We start from the raw sequence: 20,980 nt of genomic DNA on the forward strand, positions 1-20,980 counted from the left end.
ACAACAGTCATCCAGAACTTCATCTTGCAAAACTATCCATTGAGTAATTCCCCATTTTCCTCCCTCCAGTCTCCGGCAACCACTTGTTTGCTTTTCAATCTCCTGCTTTAGACACTTCATATAACTGGAATGACAATGTTCATCTTTCTGTGGCTGGCTGACTTCACTTAGCCTAGTGTCCGCAAGCTTCATCCACAGTGTAGCATGTGACAGAATTTGTTTTTGTTTTTGTTTTTGTTTTAAATAGAGAAGGGGTCTCACTATGTTGCCCAGGGTGGTCTCAAACTCCAGGGCTCAAGTGATCTTCCTGCCTCAGCTTCCCGAAGTGCTAGGTTTACAGCCATGAGCCACTGCACCCAGACAAAATTTCCTCGTTTATTAAGGGCTGGAAACATTGCATTGTATGTCCCACACCAAGTTTTTTATATTTCATCAAGTTGCTTCCTTATAACTCCCTCCTGCTATAAAGAACTGCCTGAGACTGGGTGATTTATAAGGGAAAAAAGTTTAATTGGTGCACAGTTCAGCACGGCTGGGGAGGCCTCAGGAAACTTAACAATCATGGGCGAAGGCGACAGGGAAGCAAGACGCCTTCACAAGGCAGCAGGCTGGAAAACGAATGCAGGAGGAACGACCAACCGACCAGACACTTATCAAACCACCAGATCTTGTGAGAACTCACTCACTATCATGAGAAGAGCACAGGGGAAACCACCCCCATGATCCAATTACCTCCACCTGACTCTCCCTTGACACCTGGGGTTATAATTCACGATGAGATTTGGGTGGGGACACAAAACCTAACCATATCACTCCCGTCATTCAGCTTCACTCGCAGAGGAGTTTTAAGACAATGACAGCCACCAGTGCTACCTACCTGTTGAGCACTCACACTGTGCTACCTGATCCTCTCACAGTTTTCACAGCAACCCTTCAACGTTACTACTGTAATCTGCAGATGAGAAAGTTGAGGCCCAAGGAGATTCAACAGCATAGCATGTTCAAGGCCACACTGCTTCAAAGTGCAGCAATCTGGACCTCGGGCGTTCTCTAGCACCCTCTGACTCCGCAGCCTGCTTTACTGCCTTCCAGTGAGCCTCAGAGATGATCAGCACCACCGGGAGCGACATTAAGGCCCAGACACACACGGTGACACCCCTGGCTGTGCTGCCCATTAGCTACAAAGCTGGGTGAAGGCCTGAACGCCAGGCCCAGGGCTCTCTGCTCTATTCCGCTTGCCTCCAGCCCACGTGACCTCTTGGCCAATCCAAACCCCGTGGTTTCCTCAAGACCCAGCTCAAGACTCACATCTTCCAGATCAGTAAAACCCTCCCACAGACATTCCCTGTACGCTGCTTCTCCTTTGCTCTGCATGGCTGAGTTCTGGTGGATGCACATTCTCACATGTGCATGTTCTACTCTATGATCTTCAAGGAGGGAAATGTGTTTCCCTTCCCATCCCCACACCTAAGAGTGTCCTGGCATGGAGCAGGACACTTGATAAACACTTTTTGACTGGCTATGCCATAAACGTTTGCAATCTAAGAGCTGGGTGGGCTCTGGCTTATCACACTTAATTTCCAGTTGAGAAACTGAGACCCAGCGATGTGAGGTCACCCATCTGGTTACAGAGCTAATGAATGAAGACCTGAGTCTGGAACCCAGTCTTCTGTTTGCGAACCGGTCCTCTCCTGCTCCTGAGATCACCTAACCAGAATTCTTTATCGTTTTACAGCATCAGAGCTGTGCCCTAAGGTCTGAGGAGGGCAGACATGAGGAAAGAAAGGTTAAATTCTACATTTAGTCATTTTAAGGAGACATGAAAGTACGACCTTTTCATTTCCACAGGGGGAAAAAAGAAAAAAACTGAACAGAAAGAAATGAATAAAAAGCAGTGCAAACTCCTAGTCTTTATCCACATATTAGACTCTCCGTCTCTACCCACATAAAGACTCTCTGTGCTTTTTCCTCTGTCCCCTCCCACCTCAATATTGCTTGCTTCTTAAGAAGGGCCAGAGAAAATCCAATTCTCTCCAGAGTAAAGTATGAGGGGCATTAACATTTTATAACCTCAAAATTCTATAATAAATTAACTTTATTAAAGGGCTTCTGGTTCTTCAATACCTTGAAAATGAAATGACACCTTCTAGAAAATACACCGTCACCTCATTTGCAGGTTGGCTGTATTGTTACAGCCATCTGCATGTCTCTTTCCAATAAAAAGAAAGGAAGTCACACACTTCTGAAGCGTTTTGTCGTTTACAAAACACCTGAACACATTATTATTATTTTTTTTGATGACAGGTCATTATGTGATGTTTTTTATTTTTTGACGTTTTTAAAGTTTTATTTTATGTTTAACAGACAAACACTGATTGTAAAAATTTATAGGACATGGTGTAATGTTTGGGTACATGTCTACATTTTTATGCCAGTAAGATGTAAATCTTTAGAGAAATCCTATGCAGATAAAAGAGGCTTCTGATACACATTAGGACATGGATGTCAGTTTTTCTGTGTGTGGTTTTTTTTCTGAGACGGTCTCACTCTGTCACGCAGGATACGGTAGAGCGGTGCGGTCTTGGCTCACTGCAACCTCCACTTCCCGGATTTGAGCAATTCTTGTGCCTCAGCCTCCCGAGTAACTGGGGTAACAGCTGTGTGCCACCATGCCCAGCCAATTTTTGTATTTTTAGTAGAGACAGGGTTTTGCCATGTTGGCCAGGCTGGTCTTGAACTCCTGACCTCAGGTGATCTGCCTGCCTTGGCCTCCCAAAGTGCTGGGATTACAGGCGTGAGCCACTGTGCCCAGCCAGTTTTTCTGATTCTACTCAATAACTCACACTTGCCCAACAATTATCCGCTTCACCTTCTTAGCCTTGCTTTTTCTCTGTACTGTGCTCCAGAAGGAAGACACTTTTATTTTTAAGATTGGTCAACAGATTTTAAAGTGAGATAGTATGAAAAGTTAACTTATATGGTTTTAGAACACATTGTAACTAACCTGTAAGAAGCTAACTTAATTCTGGGGATTAAATAATGGAGATACTAAATATTAAATCAATCAACAAATATTTCTTGGGAGCCTACTATACGCTGGGCACTATTCTAGGCCCTCGAGACATAAGATGAAACACATCTTATGGCCTAGGGGAGCTCCGTTCTTCTGAGGTTTATCCTACCTCAGGTCCCTTTCACGAATGAGACAACTTGCACAGAGGCAGAGCACAGTCAGGAAAGGTCACGAGAACGGGGACAGTCACCATTTGTAAGCACCTCGTGTGCCCGGCTCCACGGCACCCCGGACTCTCCTGTCCCATCTCATTGGCTCCTCACAACCTAGAAAGGTAGTTGTCACTATCCTCACTTTGTAAGTGAAGAAACAGACTCAGAGAAGTTTAGCAACTTGGTAGTGTTACTATGCTAGTAAGTGGAAGTGCCAAGAATCACTCCCAGGTCTGTCTGACTCCAAATTTTCAGGTCCTTTCTGCCGGACCTGCCTGGCACACTACGCTGTGCTGAGTACTGAAAGGCAGAATTTGGTGACAAATAACTTGACAAGGTGGCTGGCTTCTCCTGGGGGTCAGCACTCAGAGACCTGGGAGAAGGATTTGGGTGAAGCATCAGCAGAGTACCTCTTAGCCTGACTGCCCAGGTGGGCAGGACCAGAGTCTCTATGTTCTCCTGACACCTTTCCTCCAGCTGCTCCTTTTTAAAGGCAGTCACTCTGGGTTGTTAGGGACCACCACACGAGGTACAGTTATCCCACCACCTCCCTCCACACACACAAATTCACTCAAAATCAATCCAGAACCTAAACATGAAAGATCAAACAATAAACCCTTAAAAGAAAGGACAGAAGACAAATCTCCATGGCCTTGTATTAAGACAACGTTTTCTTACATATGACAACAAAAGCATAAGCAACAACAATAATAACATAGGTGAACATAATTAAAATGGAAAATTTTTGTGCTTCAAAGACAGTGAAAAAATATCCCAGAGAATAGAAGAAAATATTTGCAAATCCCTACATGTGGTAAGACTTGACATTATAATATATAAAGAACTACTACAACCCAGTGATGTAAAGACAAGTAACCCAATTAAAATATGGGAAAAGGATCTGAATAGACATTTCTCTAAAGAAATACAAGTGGCCAGTAAGACATTTGCTATCATTAGCTAGCAGGGAACTTCAAATTGAAACCGCAATGAGATACTACTGCCCACCCATTCAAATGGCTAAAAGAAGAAGACACATAATAACAAGGGGTGGCAAAGACATGGAGAGGTTTTTACTCTCATGAATTTCTGGTGGGAATGTAAAATTATGTACTCACTTTGGAAAGCAGTTTGGCAGTTCCACAAAATATCAAATACATACTTAGCATATGATCCAGTAATTGCACTCTAAATACACACTTGAGAAAATGTAAAATATATTTCTATACAAAAACTATCCTCAGATGTTCATCACAGCATTATTCTTAATAGCCAAAAAGGAGAAAGAGCCCAAATGTCCATCACTTGATGTATAAAATAAGTATGTAACATTCATATTTGGCCAAAAAAGAAATAAAATACTGATACATGCCACAACACGCAGGAACCATGAAAATACACTAAGTGAAATAAGCCAGCCACAAAAAAACATGTATTTTATGATTCCATTTATATAAACTCTGTAATAGGCAAATCTACATAAACAGCAGATTAATGGTTGTCTAGGGATTGGGGGGTGGGGAGCTGGGATGTGACCAATGGGAATGAGGTTTCTTTGGGGGTGATAAAAATGTTCTGAAATTGATTGTGATGATGGCTGCAGAACTCTGTGAATATGCCAAGAGCTGCTGAGTTGTGCACTTTAAATGAGTAATTGTATATTACATAAATTACATACCAAAAAAGAGATTGTAATAACTTAGTATGAAGATATACTGAGAACCAGTGAAAGATGATCTCAGCGGCTGTGTGTGTGTATTAGTCCATTCTCACTGGGTAATTTATAAAGGAAAGAGGTTTAACGGACTCAGTTCCACACGGCTCTGGAGGCCTCACAATCATGGCAGAAGGCAAAGGAGAAGGAAAGGCACATCTTACATGGCAGCTGTCAAGAAAGCTTGTTCAGGGGAACTCCCACTTATACAACCATCGGATCTCATGAAACTTATCCACTACCAGAAGAACAGAATGGGGAAAACTGCCCCATGATCCAATTATCTTCACCTGGCCTTGCCCTTGACACATGAGGCTTATTCTAATTCAAGGTGAGACTTGGGTGGGGACACACACAGCCAAACCGTATCAGAGTGTGGGCAGGTAACTGGCCTGGGCACCATCTAGCTGTTCATCTTCTGTAACTCTAGAAAGAATACCCCTCTGGGGAACTTTCTGGGCCAAAATGGTGACAGACTGTCATCAGCAAATATTGCCCAGACTACTATAGAAAGTAGAAAGTTTAGAGATAACAGATTTTCCTGGCAACACCCAGCCACCAGTAAGATTTACAGTTTGCCAGAATGGCACAAGCTGTACGAGATTCGCAAAATCTCACTTGAGATAGGCAACACCTATTGCTAAACCAGAAGAGATAGATATTTTTTCTTCCTCTCCTGATATCACCTCCTACCTCCACAGTGCCCGTGTTGTGTTTTAGAACTGGCATTTAGAGCAAGACATAGATTCTTGGTGGGTGGCTTCTTACCAGCTAGCTGGTCCTGCTCCCTTCCTCACTATAGATCACAAGTGTTGACCTGGTTTCCCTCACCACAAACAACAGTATCAACAACCTCATTCAAATTTCACATACCACTTTACCAAACCTGAGCTAATCCCAAGTAAACAGCATTTGAACTTCAGAAGTTTGGTTCCACACGTTTGTGTGAATGACATACTCCTCAATATTTTAGCAGGGGCCCACTCTCAGTTACTGTTTTCCATGATGACAGTTCTCTATCTCACTGAGACTAATAAATTTCTGTCCTTCACAACAGGGCTACACAAAAGGCCTCAAATGATGAGGTGGCTAAAATGTAGCTGCTCTGTTTACAATGATGGAATGCTAGTCGTGATGTATACATAGCAAGCAATTTTTCCTCATCTTCACCAGTGGGAAGGAGCTGGCCTTTAGGCAAGACATCTCGTAAGTGCTATGGGTCTTCTCATACCCTCAGCCATGAGTGTTTTGGGGTAAACCAGCTGCCCCTACTGTGGCAGAGTAACAAACCTCAGGCACCTGAGTTCTGCAGCCATCATCACAATCAATTTCAGAACATTTTTATCACCCCCAAAGAAACCTCATTCCCATTGGTCACATCCCAGGAGAGTCATTAACAACTTGAAGTTTCCATCAGTGAGAAACATACCTGCCACACAGACTACTTTCCTGCATCACTCACACAAAGACCGTCAATGTTTGGACCAAGTTTGACAGAGTATTATTTCATTTGGTTGAAGTTGTTTTCAATGTTTTCTAGTGACTGAAGGTCAAGTCTGGAGCAGGGGCTGGGATCAACAGGTCCTTTGTGAGGGGAGCTGCCGAAATGACACTTTAACTCAACACTTACAAGCCAACAGAAAACACTCCCAAGCAAGGCTTTGTGACCACCCCTCAAATTGACGCTCAAAATGGCGCCAATTCTGGAGATGGCCAAGTGACTTAAGCGTGCATGCCTGTGTGTGAAGGAGAATCCTGGCTCATAATCTGGGCATTCTGAATTGGAAACTTTTCCAGAAATTGCCTAAACCACTGGTCAAAGAGTTGTTTGTTTTTCTGAGTAACAGGTATCAGCTTCCTAAAGCTCACTGCCCTTCTTGGAGGAGGGGAGGAGGCCTTTGCCAGCTTCGTCTACCTCCATGCTTTTTGGGCTTACTTTCTAATGCATGGGCAGGACTGGGGCCCTTGTTACCACATGTGGTCCAGAAATGATCTGTTTGTCTCATCTAACCTAAAGCCTGGCTCATTAATGCCCGGTCAAGAGGTTGGGTCTCACTCTTCAGGGTGCCTTCCTATTATGAGTGCCTCTGGGTTCAGATCCTCTCAGTAAAACACGTCTGTGTAGCACAGTCCTTCTGAAACTTAACAGCTGTAACCCTGACAGCCTTCAGGCCATGAATTCATCCTACAACAAATGGACAGGCAGCAAACAGTATGGAGCAATCTTTCCCAAAATGTGTTCCATGAAACTCCAGGGTTCCACGGAGTCACGTTTGGGCAATGCATTCTACCCCTGTCTTCTAAGATTCTAAGACATCAATTTTAAGCTCCCTGTTGATTTAATGTTGTTTGTTTGTTTTCTGGAGAGTTGGGGAGAAGAAAATATCTGAATATAAGGATGTTGTTTTGTTTTTAACTACACAGTAAGAGCCTACATTTATCTAGGTAAGTACTCAGGCTTTCTTCTTTAGTATCTCAGTTACATTTGCATCTAACCACTCTTTGCCTTCAGAGTCTAAGGGTTTCCTGAGTCATTTCTCACCATTAGAAGGTATATGGAACCTTAAAGGGACAAGTTGCTTTTCATAAACTTAGATCTTGGTCTCTTTTGTATCCTTAGAATAAACAACATAATTTTGAATCCTGTAAAGAAATATTCAAGTTTCATATGCCTTTTCTTTTTTATAAGCTTATAGTTTCATATTTTCCTTAATTGAATGACATGACTGAAAGGTATTGACTTTGCTAAGTGTCAGCTAAAAGCTCTTGACAGATTCTTGGAGATGGAGTGCTAATTCTTCATAATAGAGGAATCAGCATTCCAAGAACTGTCAAACCACCTTCTTCTCACAGTGAAGCTTCCATGATCTGTTCCTAGAGATTTGGCAATCTCTGCTGCCTTTAATTACTGCCTGGAGTGTGACCAAAAAATCCCCCCAAAAAACAAACCAAAAAAAACCCACTTGCCATTATAATGCTGATTCATAACAATATTTTTAAAATACACGTTTTGGAATAATTTTAGATTTACAGAAAAGTTGCAAAGATAGTACAGAGTGTTCCTATACACCCTTCCCCAGTTTCCTCTCTTGCTAACATCTTATATTACCAAGGAATGTTTGTTGAAACTAAGAAACGAACGTTGGTATGTGACTACTAAACCACAGACTTTATTTGGATTTCACCACTGCATCCACCAAAGTCTTCTTTCTGTTCCGCTCTGACAATGCATTCCGTTGTCATGCTGCCTCAGTCTCCTGTATCTGTGGCAGTTTCTCAATCTTTCCTTGACAGTCTTGAAGAGTAGTGGCCAAATACACTGTAAAATGTACTCTGGGTTTCTCTCTTGCTTTTCTCAAGATGAAATGGAGGTATTTTTATGAAAAATTGCCACAGAAGTCAAGTACCCTTCTCATTACATCCTATCACAGGGGACATGGCAGCCACATGGCATTACTTGTGATGCTAACCAGATCTTGGTCAAGGTAGGGTTTGCCAGGTTTTTCCATTGTCAAGTGTAGCAAATGAAGGGGTCTAAGTTAAAATCCAACTCTAATGGACTCCCTATTTTAAGAATGTACCTGAGGTGCCACCAAATGAGCAAGTATGTACAAAGACTGGCTAATTCCCACATCTCGTGCAGGCAGGGACCACGCCAGCATCCTGGCCAGGGCTGGGAGCTGAGTGAGGAGCGGAGCCAGACACATCCACTCTTGGGGTCTCACCTGCATGTATCTTGCCCCCCATGTGCCTCACCTGACTTGCCCTATGCCCATCCCTGCTTCTGATATCGATTCCAAAATTTACTCTAATTTTAGCAACACTGAAGTATAAAAACCTGTGCTCTTGATTTCAGAATCAAGTGTACTGTAAAGGCTCTGGGACATCCTGCAGTAACCTTATCTAAGCTACAGTTTCCCAAACGAATTTGATCAGAGTGCTCTTTTCACTTAAGGCCCTTTCTTCACCTACACCTGTGAATAGACGGGGAGGAACAGGGCTGAGCCAGCTGAATCTGCTTTGAGTCCCAGCTGCCCGACTGTGGCAAGCCTCTTCATAAAGGAATGCTATTCAGAGCCTCTGACATTCTCAGTCACAATTTTGATGCATTTAAATGGATTTCTTTGACCTCTCCTACACCCCTGGGAAGGCTGTGCCTGCACTTCTGTGAGCTGTGCACAGATACGCTGACAGTCCTATGGAAGCGGCTGACCTCTGTCACGGTATCAGGGAGTAAAAATGGTCTGGACAGGCAGGCAAGCACTCAAACACTGAGTTCCTCCCCGTGCCCAAAATCTTATCAGAGCTGCTCACTGCACCACTGTGAATGAGGATGGGCTCACCCCAGGCCCCCACTAACCTTTCTGTCCCTTAACTGCCAGGACTCATACATGACTCTGATAGAATCAGCTTCCTTTCTGATACTGCAACCCAGCGTCCTCTGAAGAACGCCGTACCGGCCGCCTGGTAAGCTGAACATTTAGGAAGCAAATCACGATAGACATCCTAGCAAACCTCATTTCACAGCTCTGAGCAGCCCCAACGGAGCAATCTTTCTGTTCAGAAGATCACGCAACACAGTGAGTAATCACCATTCCAGCCCATAAATGGGAGACCAAACGGAGATCCAAGTGTCGCTTAGCCCCGGGCTCTGCCTTGGCTATTGACAAGGTCTTCTAGGGCATGGGGTCACTTTTTTCTCTACTAGGTGACAGTGGCTGTTTGGTGGGTAGCATGCATTCGTAAGTGCACAGGGCCACCCATCGAATAAAAGACTCATGCAGTGAGTCTCTTGGGGAAGACATTTCCACATTATAGGAATACGGGCCTTTTCCATTATGTGAGCAAGTGAACTTACTGATACATAAGGGCAGCTATTCACTTTATTTTTAAAAATTTGTCACTTTTTACCAAAAGAAGGGTGGCATGGTAGAATCCTAGTTCCTGGGGCAGCTTTCTTAATTTCTCTGAGCTTCGGTTTTCACATCAGAAAAATGGGAATAAAAATACCTACTAGCCAAGGATACTGTAGGGTTCAAATGAAGATAATTTGTCTAAGTATTTTTAGCCTGGCACAGAGAAAATTATTAACAAACATGGAATTTCCTTTCACTGCAAGCTCCCTTTACACTAGAGATTGTCTCATGGTTGATACCAGATGGCATGGTCTCAATTCTGCACAAGCGTGGTACTCTAATACCCCAGTTTTAGGAAGGCCAATCTACAGGGGCAGGGGACCTTTCTAATGATCCCACACTCTCTCCAGACTGTATGGGATTGTCAGCAAAAACAGGTATCAGGCCAGGCGCGGTGGCTCACGCCTTGTATTTTGTAAAAATACAAAAAGTTAGCTGAGCATGATGATGCATGCCTGTAATTCCAGCTACTCGGGAGGCTGAGGCAGAGGTTGCAGTAAGCTGAGATCCCGCCACAGCACTCCAGCCTGGGCAACAAGAGCAAACCTCCATCTCAAAACAAACAAAACATAGACATCGGTGCCTTGAAGCGAGTCCTTCTGAAGATCCAGGGTGACAGGGAGGCCAAGGAGTCTGACCCTCTCTAACGTTATCCTGACAGTCTTCCTCCCTTCTGCTCTTTTTCTGCCCGCGTGACTTGTTAGCATTTGCACAGCCCGTGGGCAGGAATCAAGAGGACAAACTTTGCTTTGCTAGTTAACGCTCTAACGCTCTCCGCTCTGAGACAGGGTCGAGAACCAAGAGCCCCCGCCTCAGCTCCCAACTCCTGTCAAACAGCCGCACACGTGACCCTCACAGACGTCTCCAAAACAGAAAAATACCCTTTGGCAAAAACAATTCGTGGCCACTTTGGTTATTTAAGACTCCTGTGGCCAGGACAGAAGGATGACAGCGTTTCAGCTGGATGTAAACAGAAGCAGGAGACTGAAGAGGGTGGGATGAAATGCGGCCAGTGCTGTGATACAGTCCAGGACAGCCTGGTTTCAGTCTAGTGAGGTTTCAAATGAGGCTGGAAACCGGCATCCCCATGCTCCCCTCTCATGGCCTCTGGGCTTTGCATGCCCCGTGCAGTCCTAAGTTGAACATGCATTTACTGCAGCACATGCAGGGCTGGCCACAGGGAGTGTTCTTCTTGCAAGTCACGTTCTTGAGTGAAGTCTGTTTATGAAGGTAAACCCCAGGCTCAGCCGAAGACCACCTAAGGTGCAAATGCTCAGAGTCCGCTGGGTTTACGTGTCCCACCTGCTGCTGAGCGCCTCACTATAGTGCACATTGCTAGTCAGTTACTGTCCTAAGCATTTTAAGCCGCTGACAAATGAAAGCTGGCCTTGCTGGTGGCATGCATTCTTCAGGGCTTCTACATGCTCTTACAAGGAAGTGGAACTCAGGCAGCACTCACTGACAGTGGGGGACTGGCCCTCCACTCGCTGCAGTGTCCTGACTTGATCTCAGGGATGGCTCCAATATCTCCTTTTGTGTCTTTACTGTCACCAGTGTTGATGAAACCTTGACAAAGCAAAGCAAACAGACATATGTGCCAAGAGGAGCTCTGGAACTCCACCTTTAAGTGGACAGATAACTGGGCTTCTGGTTTGCCAAGGAACCAGGGCATCAAACAGGTGCAAGAGCCTACTGTCCATTTCAACAGGCTTTTTTTCAGGAGTGGGGATGATCTTTCAAATTTTCTACAACTTAATTATTTAATACTTTAATACTCAATTACCTAAGATATGGCACAGTTACTGACCAATCAGAAGAGATGCAAGTGGCCAGGTGCGGTGGCTCATGCCTGTAATCCTGGCACTTTGAGAGTCCAAGGGGTGCAGATCACCTGAGGTCAGGAGCTCGAGATCAGCTTGGCCAACACGGTGACACCTGTTTCTACTAAAAATACAAAAACGAGCCAGGCATGGTGGTGGGCACCAGCAATTCCAGCTACTTGACAGGCTGAGACAGGAGAATCACTTGAACCCAGGAGGCAGAGGTTGCAGCGAGTCAAGATCACGCCACTGCACTCCAGCCTGGACGACAGAGTGAGCCTCCATCTAAAAAAGAAAAAAAAAGAAAAAGAGATGCCAGCCATAGCTGCCGGCTCCTAGAAACCCCTTGTAGTGCAAGGCATCCACCCCGTTTGGTTCTTGGTTTCTGGGAAAGTCCTCAGAGGCAAACCTGAGAGGCTGGGCAAACACGCTAGGGCAGTGGGTATTTAGCACCAGGGAAGTAGCAGCCCAAGACCTGAATGAGCAGTAGTGAGCACCAGGTCTAGGTGACTCTCCCGTAGGGGTAGGTCAGGGCATGTTCTCTAAGGGAAGAAGCACTGAAAAGAAGCCTCTGTAATCTTTGCATTTTTATCACACCACGTTAATACCCAAGAGAGCCTTCCAAAATCTCACTGGGTCAGTAACTTCAGAATAAAGAACTTTCAGGAGCCAATTTCCACATTAGCTTAGGGACTGGCAGGTCTTTGGAAACTCTGCCCAAGACACTTGGAGACTTCTAGTCTATCCCCGGGGAATTCAGTTAAATCCCCCAAAACACTGAGACCATCTCCTTTAGGCACTGCCAGCTCAGGTTTCTACTCAAAACACACACATTTGTGTCTGGGGAAAGGCAAGCATGAAATACACTTCACTGAAAGGCTGAAAAGCATGGAGGGTAAGTTAATTTTCAAAGAAGAAAGGAAGTCAGCAGTACAACACAATGGAATGTGTGATTCACCTCTGCAGGGCAGACATTGATTTTCCCACCAGGGAGTATCATCGAATTAGCTGGCAGTTGAAAATATGATCTCTGACTTTTTTTTCATTCCCCTTAGGTCCTACATTTTATTTTAAGACCATGAAACAAGATGAGATTAAAACTGTCATCCAGAAGCAGAAGTGGGAAAGATTCAGTATTTCTTTTGTTCCAAGAAAATACTTTCAATGTTATTTCATAACTAAAATTGCAGTGATCAGTGATGGGTGGGTGGGCCGTGGGCTTTCCTCGCTTGGTTCACGTTGGACAGAGAGGAAGCCTGTGAGCTCAGCGGGCACAGACACCTCCCACGTGTGGCCACCATCGGGGCTGCTCCAGGTGCAGCCCAGATCCTGCACGGTTTCCTGTTGCTGCTGTCCTGGGAACAAGCGTCAGTCGGGAGCCGTGCCTCCACCCTGGGTGGGACGAGGAGGACTAACGGTGGGAGGAAGCATTCAGGTATGAAACGTTCTCCCACGTAAAGATGTGCAGCCTTGGACGAGGTGCTCAATTCTCTGAGCTACAGCTTCTAAAGCTCTAAACTGGGGCCAATAACTTCTGCTGTACCTAGAAACACGCAGGTCTAAGTTTAGGTGTTTGGATGCCTCACATTTTGCAAACCTTCTTTAAGAAAAAGAATGCAAAGTTGACAAATACAGAAATGGGAACAGGGTTTCCAGAGGGGCTCCTGCAGTTTAAGCCGCATTAGCGTCACGGTGAATCTAACTTTGCCTACCTGCCTATCTCAGGTAAGAGGTATGTATATAAAGGTACATCACAAACTGTATAAATATATAAATACATGATGTTGAATTACTCTGCAAATCCATACTACTTAATGAGTGCTATGTGAAGGTGCAGGAAATAAAGCTGTGCACAAGACAGACAATCCCACCCTCATGAAACCTAAAATCTAGAGGCACTGCATTATCATCGATGGTAAGCAGAATGTGCTCTGAATCCTGGACATGCACAGGAAGCGGATCACCGTGGAAGGGCCTGGCTGCCCATCTGCAGCACCGGCCCCTCTCAAGGCTCTCGAAGGTCTTCATCGCCACATCTGGCTTTCCGGGAGGGGAGCACGACTTGACCTCTATCTTTGCCCTCCCCTTGCCAATCACTGTATTCTCAGACTCTCATTTTGAAACCCTCGGAGCCCCAAGCCAGCCTTTCTCGCCTTTATTTTCAAATAGAAAAGGACACTGGTCGCCTAGGGATGCGGAGGTGGAAGTAAGAGAAGGAGGGGCCGACGGCTAAGGAGCACGGAGTCTTCAGTGGGGGAGGTCATTAAAATGTCCTGCAATTGATTGTGATGACGGACACGGAAGTATGTGAATATACTAGAACTCAGTGATTTATCTACTTTCATTGGGTGAATTTTGTGGTATATGAATGAAATAGCTCAAGAAAGTTGGTAAAAATCTGAATGGACAACCAAGAATCATCGAAAATTCAAGAAAAGTTTGCAGCAAGAGAAAGTAGAGAAAAGCAAGCAGGGAGAAAAATGAAGAAAACTCAACATCGTTCAGAAAAAAACAATTTTGTAAATGACCAATTATCCCTAGAGAGGTTCAAGAAGATGCTACATCCAAAAAAGAATAGGGCGTATGAAAAAGGAACTGTCCAAGAACACGAAAGAGTTCTTGTGAATTTATCATAGAAACAGTAAGTATCCTACAATATGAAATTTCAATTAAATGTCTGCAAAATAAAGTCAAGGGTAATTCCTGGAGCATAAAGCAACAGGCCCGAGACACTAGAAAATGAGAAATTTAACATCTGACGATCAGCACTTTCAGAATGGAAGAACAGAAAAACAGAGGCACTAAAATTAAAAAGGAAAAAATAGAGAAAACTTTTCAAGCTAAAGAAAGACAAGAATCTTTAAAATGGTCTAACATGATTGAAAAAATGCCTATGCCTAATACATCAATGTGAACTTTCAGAACATCAAAGAGCAGAGCAGAGCCTAAAAGCTCACAGAAAAGATAAAACGGGTGATTGACAAAGGACCCAGAATACAAGGAGCATCAGACATAACGGCTCTCATAAGACCGTGTAATAGGCTTTTAAATTTTTCATTGAAAATTATGTTCAACTGAGAATTTTACATTCTAATTCTGCACTAAGACAAGAGTACTCAATCTCAATCTAATAGGGGAAATCAAGAGATACGGCCTGAAGTTGATGGGATGAGAAACAGAAATTTCAACATATTGTTTAGGTGTCACAGGTTGCCAATAAAAATATTAAAGTGATGCTATTATCTTCATGGAAAAAGAGATGTAGAATGGAGAAAAGAATAATAAAAGCTAGATCTTCATTTTTCATTCCTAGGAATGGACCACTTTTTTCAGCTGTTAAGGAACTAAAGTCTAAAAATAATACATAGAGGTAATAAATGTAACTCTGAGAAGCACTGAAACAGAAACGGTTAAAAAACAAAAGTTCCTGATAAGCAGCAGGTCCCAAAGGAAAAGGCGGAATCCCAGGGAGAGACAAGGGAACGTATTGCTTTTTATTTTAAAGATGAGATACAAGGCCAAGTTTTTTTTTGTTTTGTTTTGTTTTTTTTTAACTAATTAATGGGACTTTTAAATATAGAACCTACAAGTACTAAAAAGAGCCAACCTTGCCATCTGAGTAGCTGTGTACTTCCAAAGTGCATAAAAGTCTTTTGCAGATCATGAGCTTTCCAGTTACTTAAGTTTGGGAGATACTGTCATTCTTGATGTCCCTTTTACAGATTCAAAACATACATTAGGTTATTAAAAGCTCTGAGAAGTTCTGCAGAAATTATTTTGACTTCATTTAAATGTAGATCAATTTTCTGGAACAACAATTTGATGAATTATTAATTTGTTGATGTTAGTACATTTACAAACTGTGTTGTTTTTTTTTAAGTAAAGATTTAATACTCATAGTGGGATTGTTTGTAAAATTTTGATAGGAATGTGTAAGTTGCAAAAGAATATTAAATAGCCAAAAAGTTCATAGAGCACACATTAATATAGCTTTTTTTTTTTCTCTTTAAACAAATAAGATTGTTTAGACCACCTCCGGTTTCTTTTGGATATTTCTGGACATCATTTTTAACTTTGCTTAAATTTTTAGCATTCTAAAGGTTTATTTTCTCTCATTTCCTCCATGACCTACTGGCCTTCATTGTGTATTTCTAGCAATTAAACATTTAAATTAAATATAAATTCAAATGCATCTCAAGGATATCAGAATTTTAAATTAACTTAGATCTAATTCAAATTCTAAAATGACAGAAATACAAAATTAAGGTTAAACTATTTACCAATTGGTGAAAGAACATTACAAATTCTTTAAAAAAAATAACTTTCTTTTTTTTTTTTGGAGAAAATTTTTTTCACTGTTGTTGACCAGGCTGGAGTGCCATGGAGCGATCTCAGCTCACCACAACCTCTGCCTCCTGGGTTTAAGTGATTCTCCTGCCTCAGCCTCCCGAATAGCTGGAATTACAGGCACACACCACCATGGCAGGCTAAGTTTTGTATTTTTAGTAGAGATGGGGTTTCTCCATGTTGGTCAGGCTGGTCTCGAAGTCCAGACCTCAGGTGATCCGCTCACCTCAGCCTTGCAAAGTGCTGGGATTATAGGCATGAGCCACTGGGCCCGGCCTAAAATAACATTTTTAAAGCACATAAACGGAATCAAATATAGTTGAAACAATCCTGTCACATATGAAACGCCCAAACTTCAGGCAGCAAAACTGTATTTCATGTAATACTGAATTCTGTTTTGTCAGCCTTCCAGCATTTTAAATTTTCTTTTCTGGCACCTCAGAAAGGAAGCATCTCAATATTAGCTAATACAGTCAGGTGCCACGTAACAGCACTTCAGTCAACAGTGGATTGCATACATGGTAATGGTGCTTCCACAAGATTACAGTGGAGCTGCCCTATACCAGCGTATCATTTTATCTTATGCCATATTTTTGCCCTACCTTTTCTATATTTAGATACACTAACACTTAGCACTGTGTTACAAGCACCTGCAGCATTCAGTACAATAATGTCCTGTAAGATGTGTAGCCTAGGAGCACCCTATAGCTAGATGTGTAGCAGGATCACAATCTAGGTTTGTGTAAATACATTTCGCGACAATGAAATCACCTAACGATGCATTTCTCAGAATGTGTCCTCACTATTCAGCGACGCATGACTACATTCAGAAAAGCATCTTTCGTTGTCACTAACACCAGATCAAACACTCAGGAGACAGAGCTACTCAATCAGCATTGGTAAGTGTGCATAGCTGAAAAACAGGGACTAAGTGTACAGGGAACTGGCTTTTGATGAATTGGCTTTCCTTAACTGATTTTTCAGCAAACTGACCTGAAAGCCATTGTATTTAACCTTCCTCTTCCCAGATTCATTTGACCAGTATTCTCCTTTCATTTTAAGTCAATGGAACAATTATCCTGACAGAACAGTTTGGAAATCACTACTCAACAGGAAGGAAGTCATATGCTTGTACTAGAGGTCCCAGGGAACAGCAGGCAGACTTAGACACTAATAATCAGAAACTGGTAACAGGAGAATTAATGAGAAAAGAAACTTAACGTGTACCCCGATGTCATACTTCTATACGTCTGCAGTCTATATATACATTCATTTCCCCTAGCGAAAAGTTCCATTTTATAATAATGTTTTATTTTTTTAGAGATAGGGTCTTGTTCTGTTGTCCAGGCTGGAGCACAGTGGTGCAATCACAGCTAACTGTAACCTCAAACTCCTAGGGTCAAGTGATCCTTCCACTGCAGCCTCCCGAGGAGCTGGGGCTAAAGGTGCACACTACCACACTCAGCTAATTTTCTCATTTTTTGTAGAGATGGTGTCTTCTTATGTCGCCCAGGTTGACCTCAAACTTCTCACCTCAAGGGATCCTCCCACACTGGCCTCCCAAAGCACTGGGATTACAGGTAACACCCAGCTTATATTAATTTTTTCTTAAATAAAAATATATTTTCATGGAAAACTCATGGGTAGACATGAAGTTTGCTTTTCTTCTCTCTCATGTTCTTTGGGCCTGAGAAGGCCTTAAACAGCATGCTTACAGGTCGCAATACTCTCCCACCCATCACGGGTGCTGTGTGAACTGCCAGCAGACAAGCCTGACTGGGAAGAACGCAACACAAGGCAGGGATCACACACTTACAAACCCACTGGGGTAGACAGGATTCGGATGAGTAAAGCCAGGCTGGAGGGAAAGTAGTGGAGACTCTGGCAAACTGACAGAGCATACACCAGGTTTAAGAAGGTAGCTGCTATCCGGCATAGCTATAGCTACTTTGGGGATAGGAATCCACTACACCAGTCTTCTGATTCCCCAGGCAAAGCTAGAAATCTAGATTTTAAAACAACAACAACAAACCCATAAAATCTCCTGCTTTTCAGAAGTTAGCAAATATTTCATTAAAAAATCCACCACGTGGATTCATATGTTAGAAATGTTTCATATATTAATATGTGTGTGTATACATACATACACACACACACACACACACACGTAAAACAAAATGGGATCACTTGTATTACCTTAGACCACCAAGTCACACAAAAAATTATAAGCTACCAAAGCTATACTAACCCATCTGGCTGTTCTCTTGGACCCAGTCAGAGGAAGGACAGGGTATGCGTGATCCATAACTTTATGGACCACATGGTAACTCATGACAACACAGGCAACTGAGAATTTGAGCAGAGTTTGTTTTTGTACTGTATTTGTGGCTGAGACTAATGTTTCAGAGGGTTTTGAAACTCACAATCTCAAAGCTAGAAGGGATATTAAAACTCATATGGACAACCTCTTATTCAATAAAGAAATTATTTTGATACAATTCCAAAAGATAGTCAAATAGTTGTAAACACTTTCAACGATGGAGAATTCAATACTCTTCAAATGCTCCATTACTGGGTACCTCAGTTGTTATAAACTCTTCTAATTTATTGGCATGAAATGTGTCTTCCCCTAATTCCCAGTAACACGTCCTAGTTCCTCCTCCTCTGGCTGTGAGAAAAATTCTACTTCCTACAGGACAACCTTTTAAAATGTTTGAAAAGTTACAGCAGGCATCCCTCTCCTTCACAGTCTTTCAACCTCATGACGAAATGTCTCCAGTTTTCATCAGCCATTTCTCATAATATGGCTGCAGAATTCTTCTCATCATGGTCACCCTCAGCTAGAAACTGCCTAGATGGAGTGACGGATCCATGTACCCATTCATTTGATGCTGATACTATACTTAAAACAATGCAGCCTAAGGCTGGATCAGCTTTACTGCACTGCACCGTGTCTGGAACCCCCAGATATATCTGTTATGATTTTTATGTTGTATGAACCAAGAAATCCAATTCAGATAGGCTGACAAAATAAAAATAAAGTGGATCAGCCTAAGTGCTTTTGTAACTCAACAGTACAGGAGTAAATTTGGCCTCAGGCAATGTTTAAACAATATGATCAGTATCTGGTTTTTCTCTTTGCATTTCTCACCTCTACTTCCTTGGTTTCTATTTTTTTTTTTTTCCTTCTGATCTTTCTTTGTACTCCCAAGAAGCCTAACAGCCTGCAACTCCTGGGGATACATTCTCCCTCAATTAAGAGCAATTGTTAAGGAGAAGCCTTCTTTCTTAATAGCTCAAATCAAAGCCCAAGAATGGATACCTGAAGCCATCTGTCTAACAGGGTCACATGACCAGGGAAACAGGTTTTTTTTTTGTTTTTTGTTTTTTTTTTTTTTTTTTTTTTTGAGACGGAGTCTCACTCTGCCACCCAGGCTGGAGTGCAATGGTATGGTCTCAGCTCACTGCAACCTCTGCCTCCTGAGTTCAAGCAATTCTCCTGCCTCAGCCTCCCAAGTAGCTGGGACCACAGGCGCCCACCACCATGCCTGGCTAAGTTTTGTATTTTCAGTAAAGATGGGGTTTCAGCAGGTTGGCCAGGCTGGTCTGGAACTCCTGACCTCCTGATCTGCCTGCCTCAGCTTCCGAAAGTACTGAGATTACAGGCGTAAACTGCCGCGCCCAGTCAGAAACATGATTTTTCTAGTTCAACCAATCACAGACAGCCTGCCTCTGTGGCCAGTCACATACACACTACATGGCTAGGACCCATTTGAAGTTATATTAAGAAAGAATGCAGAAATCGATGTTACCGGGACAATCAAAAATAATCTATTACAAAATACTAGAAACATTTATCCAGCCTATTACTGAATTTTATTTCCAAATGCAGCCTTTCCATGTACTCTACTCATTTTGTTGCCAAATGTTTCTGATGAAAGAACTAATTTTGAACTTTGGTTCAGCTCTTCAAAAGATTTTTCTTCTCTGCTCTGAATCCTTTTCCACGTTTCAGATACATAGCTTCTGCCTATGCTCTCATTAGGTCTTTCATTAAAATGTTGACTTAGAACCAAAACATTGAGCTTCGAGGCATATATCTCACTGCAGATTTCCCCAAAGGGGGCTATATCTGTTTATGACAATGGTTCACAAATAGCTATTTAAAAGGTATAAATTCACCTCACTAGTTCCTACTTGCCATCTACAGGAAATGTAGCAGGAGACACTATGAAATGCCTCACCGACATCAAGATGCACTCTTCTGTAGCATTTCCACAATGAATGGCTGGATTACTTAATGCCTTTAGCCAGGAGGAGACAGCACACAGTGGAATTGGAGAACCCTCACAGAGCATGTCGCACGCTGCCATCAGGTCCTGACCTAATCTGCTCCAGGCAGGTCCTAGGCTGGCTCGTAGAGATCCATCTTTCCCTCCTCAAGGCCTCGGTCTTCCTCCTCAACAGCTGGCTTGCGCTGTGGTCCAAGTGGGTTCTGTTGTACCCTTGGAAATTCTAAGAACCTGCTCTTGTAGCACTTCACCCCCAAAGCATAATGTAACAGTGGACAGCTGCTGCTTCCTTCCCGCTCACATAATAGTCCTTTACTGATCACTTCTCTCATCTAATAGTCTTTTCTCTCATCATCAGAGTCTTCTTACTGGATTCTCTCCACCATCTCCAAATCTTCCTCTATCTGAAATGCTTACGGACTGTTTGTGAGTGGAAGAGTGCAGTGGACATCTATTCTCCGGTTTGTCCAGAGCTCGCCCGCCCTCCTAGCTTTTCAAGAATGTCTGCCCCGTTCCAAACCTGTGTTATTGGCAGGGCTGCCAGCACCTCATCTCCTCTGGTCCAGGCAGGGGTGGGCATGAGACCCACAAAGGCCAAAGCCATCCATACCAAGTACGTCATCTTCAAGAGCTGGAGGAAACAGAACTTTTTCTTCTGTTACAGAG

The 20,980-nt window shown here is 43.0% G+C and overlaps 1 protein-coding gene across 8 annotated transcripts in view; it reads right to left on the reverse strand.

Moving 5' to 3' along the window:
* Window positions 1-20,980, reverse strand: part of SMYD3 (SET and MYND domain containing 3) — a 755,279-nt gene that overhangs the window by 120,817 nt on the left and 613,482 nt on the right. The window lies entirely within an intron of this gene.

Source organism: Saimiri boliviensis, chromosome 14 (genome assembly GCF_048565385.1).
Source record: "Saimiri boliviensis isolate mSaiBol1 chromosome 14, mSaiBol1.pri, whole genome shotgun sequence".
In the NCBI taxonomy this organism is placed as follows: domain Eukaryota; kingdom Metazoa; phylum Chordata; class Mammalia; order Primates; family Cebidae; genus Saimiri; species Saimiri boliviensis.